The sequence below is a fragment of the Budorcas taxicolor genome, chromosome 5, assembly GCF_023091745.1.
Source record: "Budorcas taxicolor isolate Tak-1 chromosome 5, Takin1.1, whole genome shotgun sequence".
Classification (NCBI taxonomy): domain Eukaryota; kingdom Metazoa; phylum Chordata; class Mammalia; order Artiodactyla; family Bovidae; genus Budorcas; species Budorcas taxicolor.
This window is the reverse complement of record NC_068914.1, coordinates 2560682-2569406: the sequence shown is the minus strand read 5'-3', so window position 1 is coordinate 2569406 and position 8725 is coordinate 2560682. Positions and strand designations below refer to the sequence as shown.

General features: G+C 52.2%; 1 protein-coding gene across 1 annotated transcript in view; it reads left to right on the top strand.

Moving 5' to 3' along the window:
* Positions 1-448: 448 nt before the first annotated feature.
* The window catches only part of C5H10orf71 (chromosome 5 C10orf71 homolog), a 49910-nt gene continuing 41633 nt past the window's right edge, over positions 449-8725 (top strand). Inside the window, exon 1 of the mRNA XM_052639537.1 lies at positions 449-467. The gene's annotated coding sequence lies outside the window, so the exon portion shown is untranslated. The remainder of the gene's footprint in view (positions 468-8725) is intronic.

The following is an 8725-nucleotide window of genomic DNA, read 5'->3' as shown; positions in this document are numbered from 1 at the left end:
AGGGAATCCCAAGGTTGCATCTGCCTCTTGGGTGTGGAGCTCCGGGCTGGAGCAGGATGAGAAATGGGCCTATTTATAAACGAACAGAGCCAGAGGGCGGGAGCTGGGTCAGCCGAGGGCTTCACCAAGGTCACAGACCCAGTCCCTTGGGATGGGGGCATTGCAGAGAAGGGCCAGGCTCCAGAGGAAGCAGGGGGCGGGAGCGCTCAGGCCTCTCTGAGCGGTGGGGCCGTGGTCCATTTCTGAGCAGCCTAACAGGAATGTCCAGCTGGCTTCCAAGTCAGATCTGGTGTCTCAGGCGAAGGGCAGGCCCAGCTGGGTGGGAGTGGATTCTTTCCCGCTGCCTCATTGCCTCTCCGAGAAAGGAAGTGTGAGTGCCCGGGGCAGGCGCCCTGCAAGCAGCCCATGACTGTCTGTGGGCGGTTGTGTCCTCCACGCTTCTGCCACTCAAGGAGGATGCTGCTATGGTGAGTAAGCCTCTGTGCTCCCCTCGCTCCTTGCTGCAAAGAGCACTCTCTCAGCAGGGCCAGGTTGGAGGGACTTAGCCGGGTGATATTTCAGCCCCAGGCTGTCTCATGGAGGGTAGAAAGCTGGGCAGGAGTGCCAAGGACGTGGGTGGATAGGGGCTCTGCTGATTAGTGGCTGAGTGGGACCAGGGTCTATCCCCAGCGTGACTGGTGCTGGGCAGAGTTGTCCAGAGGAAGTCATAGCACACAGGCTGCCTTACCCGGCCCCTCCCACAGGCCTGGGCCTGGGATGCTCAGCTCCACAGCACCAGGAGTCTTAAAAGCCAGCAGAAGGCTTCCCTCTACAGCAGGAACAGCTTCTGATCCAGCTAGGATGCCTACCTCAGTCACACCTATGACCATATCATGTCTCTTGAGTCTTGTATGTCTTTAAGCACTTCTCCCTGTAAGAGTAAATTTCTGAGTAGCTATCGCGGGAAGAAGAATGGGGCCAGATTTTCCCCCTGCTCGTGTTCTGAGCTGCAAGCTTCAGAAAGCACTGAATCTCAGCTGCATCTTCTTCTCGCTGTGTTATCCTGGACAAGTCACTTGACCTCTCTGAGCCTCATCTCCTAGTCTGTAATGTGGACATAGCCCAGCCTATTTTGCTGAACTGCTGGGGAGTAGATGAGACAGTATGTGTGACGCTCCCATCTCCATCCACAGAGCCTGGGCTCATTTCCCAGGACTTTGGACATCTTTTCCGTTTAACCTTTCCCACTGAGAAGCTCTGTTGGAGCTTCAGAGTTCCACCCACTCCAGCCGGGTACCTGGTCACATGGAGTGATCAGCACAGCCCCATGCTGTCACGGGGACATTCATGCAACCCACAAGGGACTTACAGGGCTCAGGTACCTGCAGCCCACAGACTCCTCCTCTACCTCCCTCCCCTGACTCTGGACTCTGGCCCAGCTGCTCATGGTCAGAACATTCAGATTCCAAGTCTGAAACCAAACCTGTATCCTTTTCATTCACTTGTCAAGCCCTGTCTTTCCTGCAGAAGCCTGCCTATGACCTTCTCAGGGTTAAGCTTATACTAAAGTAGAAACAGAACCAGCATGTGGTAGGGATAGTCTGTGGAAAAGGACTCACCGCCTCCACTACGGAGGCGAGGGGTGCTGGTCCCTGCTGCTGATGTGACCTTGGACAAGTCATTTTTTCCTTTCCGTTTCCTCATCTTTAAAATGGGTGTGTGCTCTGCTCAGTCACTCAGTCGTGTCCGACTCTTTGCAAACCCGTGGACTGCAGCCCGCCAGGCTCCTCTGTCCATGGGGATTCTCCCAGCAAGAATACTGGAGTGGGTTACCATGCCCTCCTCCAGGGGATCTTCCCAGCCCAGGGAGAGAACCCAGGTCTCCCGCATTGCAGGTGGATGCTTTACTGAGCTACCAGGGAAGCCCTAAAATGGATATAATTTTACCTAAGTCCCAGAATGACTGTGGCTGATCGTCAACCACCTGGCCTTGCCCCTGTCGTGTATGAGGTGTCCCCCCTCCTCTTGCCCTGAGCCCCAGTTTGCATGAGGACAGCAGTTGGCTCCGTCCCCAGGTACAGAAGCAGGCTGGCTCAGGGAGGGCCCAAGACTCAGGGGACCCAGGAACAATAAGGGGCATGACCCCACTTCCTGGGTGTTGCCCCCCAAGACGGGGATTACTAGGGCGACTGCTCAGGCCCCCAGCAGGGAATGGGGGTGAGTCGACTCAGGGCCCCTGAGAGGAGCCTTCTCTGACTCCATATCCATTCCCAGGAAACCCGCAAACCGTTCTTTTGCGTTAATCAGATTTGCAAAGCCGTAGACAACATGGCAACATCACCTTTAGGAAACTCACTTGAGCCTCTTAGCTGCTCTGGCCACAAGGGGAGGTCAAGGGTGCTGTAGGGAGTTGTGTCCCCCAGGCTGCAGTGAGGGGGCAGGGCAGACCTGCTTGAGGGTCTCCTCGGGAAAGGCGAGACGCTGAGGGTGGTCGCTGGATCCACCAGCGCTGTTGAAACCTGTAGCATCTGATGGAGAGGACGCTGGGCTCAGACAGCAGGAGACCCTCAGGGCAGACGGCCAGCACCGGCCTCACTGCGTGCCAGCTCCCTTCTCTCCCGCCCGACTGGCAAGGACGGATCAGACGATGGGGTCTGTGGGGCCTGTCCCCAAAGGCGACTGGGCCCGGCAAGTACAGAGAGGAGAGAGCCAGGGTCCTCAGACAAGGAGGCCATTAAAACCAAACGTTTAAAATATGACTCCACATATATAAAAAGATATTCAGGCGAATTAAATGCATTTAGGCCAGATGCCTGGGACAGAACCCAGCTCCACTACCTGGAAGCCCTGTGACCCTGGACTTCTTTAAGCCCTGGTTTCCTGGCTTCTGTGGACTGGATGGTGGCCCCCAAAAGATATGTCAACATTCTAACCCCAGAGCTTGGGACTTTGACCTTATTTGGGAGGAATCTCTGCAGACATAATGAAGTTAAGAATCTAGAGATGAGGAGATTGTCCTAATTACCCAGGGGGGACCTAAATCCAGGGACAAAGTCTCTGACAAGTCTCCTTTTAGAAGCACTCGGAGGAGACAGACAGACACACAGAAAGGAGAAGGCCGTGAGAAGACAGAAGCAGAGATTGGAGGGATGCGGCCACAAGCTCAGAACACCTGGAGCCGCCAGAGGCTGGCCAGGCACTTGGAGGCAGCTCAGCCCTGCCAGGACCTTGAGCCCAGATTTCTGTCCTCCAGGACTGTGAGTGAAGAAATATCTATGAACCCTCTCTCACCACCAGCTTGTTACAGTGGCCACAGGAAGTATTCTTCAAAGAAGGAAGATAAAGGTCTGACAAGAGAGGGTCGACATAGATCGTGCGCATTGTTCCACACAGTAAGAATCGTGTGCAGTCACGCAAAGAAGCTGTGGACAGTCATTAAGGGTGAAGCTGGTGTTGGGAATATCAAGCCGGAAAAGCAGAGTACCAGAATATTAATTTGTAAATGTTTAGGAATCGAATTTTGTTTTTAAAAGTATGCCAAAAAAGGGAAAATGATGATCATCTCCAGGCTATATTATACCATTTCCTTTATTTTCTTCTTTGCTATTTTCTATATTTTCCAAATTCCCTCTCAATGAGTACATGCAGGGTGCTGTGCTGAGTCACTTCAGTCATATCTGACTCTTTGCCACCCTGTGAACTGTAGCCCACCAGGCTCCTCTGTCCATGCGATTCTCCAGACAAGAATGCTGGAGGGGGTTGCCATTCCCTTCTCCAGGGGATCTTCCTGGAACCCACCTCCCTTAAGTCTCCTGCCTTGAAAAGCAGCTTCTTTACCATTAGCGCCACCCGGGAAGCCTCCTCAATGAGTATTACTTTTACTGTCAGAAAATAAAGAGCCATTCTAAAACTTTCTTCCACAAATGTGACTTAGTTGTGCAAGAGCCCCCGAAGGCCCACTTTCTTTCCACCTATAATCTCATGAGAACCTTACAACAGCCCCACCATAAACTCACCTGTGATCCCATTTTGTAGGTGAGAAAACTATGCTTCAAGAGGTAAACAGTGACTGCAGAGCCAGCCTATGGCCAGAGTTGGGAAAGGAACACAGTCGACCGGTCTCCTGAGCCTTGTGTGAGAAGCCACACCCCTCTAACCCATAGAGACAGCCACTGCTCTCCACTCACCTCCCTCTCATGACCACAGCCAGGATCTGGCCTGTCCTTCAAGTCGGAATGACTGATCAAAGCCTCAAGTGCCCTCCAGGCAGAGACAAATAGCAGAGAGCTAGGTCCTGGGGTTCCGGTTCCGTATTTTTAAATGGAAGGAGAGGTAAATCATTTCTGCTAACTGTTTTTACCTGGCTGCAGGAAATGATGCATCACCATCTTTTAAAAGAAAATTAAGCCTTTAATTCCGTGGCACATGTAATAAAATGACACTTCAGCTCTCTGCCTTGAATATATGGCCCGTCGTGTCCTAATTTACTATTTCAATGCTGCCTGAAACGTCCTGAAGTTATTAATGTGGCAATATATTCAAGCACCTAACCTGGCCTTCAAATGCTGTTCAAGCGCTCAGTTAACACAATGGATGGCCAGGCGGGAGCCAAAGGGGTCATATCGAGAGGTAGGCCATGCGGGGGGGGTGCACGGCTGACCCTGCTGTAGAGGGCTACTGTGAGCCAGAGCCCCATTTTCTTCCTCTTGGAGGTGCAGATTATGATGCCTCCTTCACAGGCACAAGGGGCCAGGTACACATCTGTACCTGAGCCCCCAGCTGCCCCCAATGCCACTCTCTTTATCCTGATTCTCTCGCGGTCCACAGGAGAGCTGTGGTGCTTCCACACGCATACGAATGCTTAGCATGTGTGCACAAGCTCACACGTGGGGCAATTCATCCCAAGACTCTGAGCAGGCACATCCCTCTGCACTTAGAAGAACAGGCCTTTATGACCAGGGAACTGCCCAGTGATCCATGCAAAGACATACTGGGGTGAAGTTTCAATGTAAGATAAAGGGCAGGGGCCTGGGGGCTCCAAGGCCCACGCCGTTCACCTTGTGCTCCTCTCTCCTCTCCTGTGAGTGTGTGATGCTGACCACGTGCTAACGTCAGCTGTCCTCACAAGCCCTCCCCACTGGCACGTGGAGCAGCCGCTGCACACAGGCGTCTAGGTGGGGCCGCTTGAGTGAGAGCGCTCTTGTTCTACAGAAACTCCCAGATGGGCTCAAAAGACACTGCTGGGGTCTCTGGGGTCAGGGACTTCAGGTCTTTCAGTGGGCCCCTCAGCAGGGGCGCCGGACCCCCTGGGAGGTTCAGTGCAGCCCCACATCCTCTCCAGGGTAAATCTCATCTGTTTCAGAGACAGAGAGTTGGGACAGTTCATTTAGCTTTTAGCAAGCTCACAAGGGGAATAATTGCAGTCCTCTGTCTAAAGGGGAAGATATACATGAAATTCTCCAGTGTGGACCAGATCCCTCAGCAGTGGGCAAAAACCAAGCTCCGTCTGATACCCAGAGCTGGAGGCCTGAGGGAGAGATGACAGCTATAGCTGAGACTAATTTTCTGGAGGAATCAGGATGCTGGGGCAACCAGACAAGTGAGTTGAGCAAACTATTTAGACAACAGTAGCACCTCTCTTGGACTTCCCTGGGGGCTCAGACAGTTAAGAATCCACCTGCAATGAGGGAGACCTGGGTTCAATCCTTGGGTTGGGAAGATCCCCTGGAGGAGGCCATGGCAACCCACTCCAGTATGCTTGCCTGGAGAATCCCCATGGACAGAGGAGCCTGGTGGGCTGCAGTCCATGGGGTCGCAGAATTGGACACAACTGAATGACTAAGAGCGACATAGCACAGCACCTGTGTCTTGTAAGACTGCTGTGACTGTTAAAATGAACCGATATTGCGGTCAGTCACACAGACGCGCTCCTGCTAGCGGTGGAAACCAGCCCACTGCACAGTGGCTTCCTAAAGCTTACGCTGCCCCATCTGAGGCAGACAGTGTGAGTGAGTGTGAGTCCTGCTGGGGTCTCCTCTTCCGCATCACTCATATTCAAGCGCCCAGAGCCAAATTCTTCCCCAAATAACCTCCCCACTCTCCTCTCTTCTCTGACCTTCCAGGCCACCTTCTCCCCTCTGAACACCTGCAATGTCCTTCGACTGGCCCTGCCCCATCTCATCCTACAACGTTCCCTTTTCCATGCTGCAGTCAGAGAAATCTTTCTTGAATTTATTTATTTTTTCATTGAAGTATAGTTGATGTATAATATTATATAAGTTAAAGGTATACAATAAAGTAATTCACAATTTTAAAGGTTATACTCTATTTATAGTTACTATAACATACTGGCTACACTGCCCGTGTTGCACAATACATCCCTGTAGCTTATCTTATGCCTCAGTTTGTGCCTCTTAATCCTCCGCCCCTACATTGCCCCTCCTCCCTTCCCTCCCCCCACTGTAACCGCTAGTCTAGCCTCTATGCCTGTGAGTCTCCTTTTTGGTTATATTCACCAGTTTATTGTATTTTTTATATTCTACAGATAAGTGGTACCGTACAGGGCTTGTCTTTCTCTGTCTGGCTTGTCTCACTTAGCATAATACCCTCCAAGTGCATTCACGTTGCTGCAAAAGGCAAGGCTTCATCTTTTATTGCTGAGCAGTGTTCCAGTGTGTGTGTGTGTGTGTGTGTGTGTGTGTGTGTGTGTGTGTGTGTGCCACTTCTTCTCTATCCATTCACCTGTTGATGCACACCTACCTTGCTTCCATATCTTAGCAATTGTACATAATGCCGCTATGAAAGCTTCTTCAAATGTCTATCAGATCCTATCGGACCTGTGACTAAACCCACCACTGGCTCCCTATAACACTGAATAAAATGCAGGCTCCGTGTCCCTGGCCAGCAAGGCTCCACGTGGCCTGGTGCTGTCTGCTGTCTACCCTCATCTAGAAATCCCCACCCTCAAGCCCCAAGTGTAAGTTCCATGAAGGCAGAGGTCCTGTCTTGTTCACAGCTGTATCCCATTGCCTGACCCATAGTATTTACAAAACAAATGCTTCTAGAATAAATGGAAGATTCAAAGCCAGACAAACTACCTACAGTGCATTGTACCACTGGATAGGGGGAAATAGGCACTAATAAAAATAAACCCCTTCAGTTAAGCAAATTTCAATCCCTCCTCCTAAACTGGGAGCCCGTGGAGCTCAGAAGGCTGGAGAAAAAGTTTGAACAGCCTGTATCTTCCAGGGGCCAAGGCAGCCTTGGAAGAAAGTGACCCTACAGGGACCACTGTATTCAGCTGCACGGGCTAAGGACGGCACAAATCCAGGGATGGCACTGACATAGAATGATGCGCCTAGGGTTTTCAGATGGATCAGTGCAGCAGTCCCGGGCCCCCTAACCTGCTCCATCAGGACTGAGCCCCCTTTGAGTTCCCTCCCTCAGCCCTGCCTCTCTATCCTCAGTTGGCCTCCTCCTTAAGAATTCGCAGACCAATAAAGCAGAGAACAGTACAAGTGACTTCCCTGGGTGAAAAGGGAGGATGGCATATCAGATGCGTATCTTCCTGTCTCGGCTGTATCCTGTCTGTGTGTCCTTGAACTCATTATTTTTTGGAGCTTCAAGCTCCCAGCACACAGAGATGCTTAGAACAGTTTGTCTGGGCCGAACCAGATACCTGCATGGCAGGGCTGATGGAGAGAGGGCAAAGCCTGTATTGTGTGGCAGAGTCTAGTTGCACCAGAGTGAGGAGCTTCAACAGAAAGCACTCTCTTGTTTTCCTTTATTCGCTATAGCAGCAAGCATAAGGTTACCATGACTCTCTCCTACACATGAGGCCAGTGTGGCTCAGAGGGTCAATGGTTGTCCAAGTGCCCACACTGCTGGCGATGAGCCAGTGACTCACCCTGGCCCTAAAGATGGGCCCGACAGCTCCTGTGAGGCAGCCGTGTTCCCAAGGCTGTTGGGCATAGGAACCCAAGACTCGGGTCTCAAGGACTCAGCTTGCTGCCACGCTCAGGTCTGCAGGTCCAGGCGCTCTCTGCCCCCATCCGACTTCCCCTGCCTTCTAGTCGGCCCTATGGGGTCTGTCCCTGGGTCTACAGTTTAAGGGGAGGAGGGGAGGACTTCTGAAAACAAGATCCCTGCCCCCCATAACTGAGTTTAACTGAGAAGTTCCAGTCTGAAAACTTTGGACATGCTCCTGACAGTCCCGATGACAGCCCAGCTGGGAGGGCGGCTATATTTAGCCACATGCTTGACCTACCGTGTTATCGGGAGCAGAACCAAAGGCTGGGGAGGGGGGTAGCAGAGAGCGCCTCCACCCCGTACCGCCCCAGCCGCGCAGCCTTAACGATCTGCTCAGCAAAGTTTCCTCTTTCTGAACATATGTTTTCCCCAATGCTGGGGAGATTTGTGACTTGCCCGGTGCTTTGGGCCTGGAGGTAGAGGCCAAAAGCAATCAGCTCCGTTTTTGCACAAGGTAGCTAAGAAGCATGTTGGTTGTGGGTTACAAAGCCAGGCTTTCTTCCGGCATCCCCGGGTGCCTGCAACGATAGGAGGGAGTCTGTGCAGACAGCGCTTGGGCCCGGGGAAGGGGGACTGAACTGTGAGCAGGTGAATCTCCATCCCACATAATCGTGCTCCCCACCTCGTGGAGCTTCTGAAAAGAGCAAATGAAGCATAACGTGAAAAGCACACAGCACAGCAAGCACTGTGCCTCCCTCTCCTCTCCCCCTGACCCTCA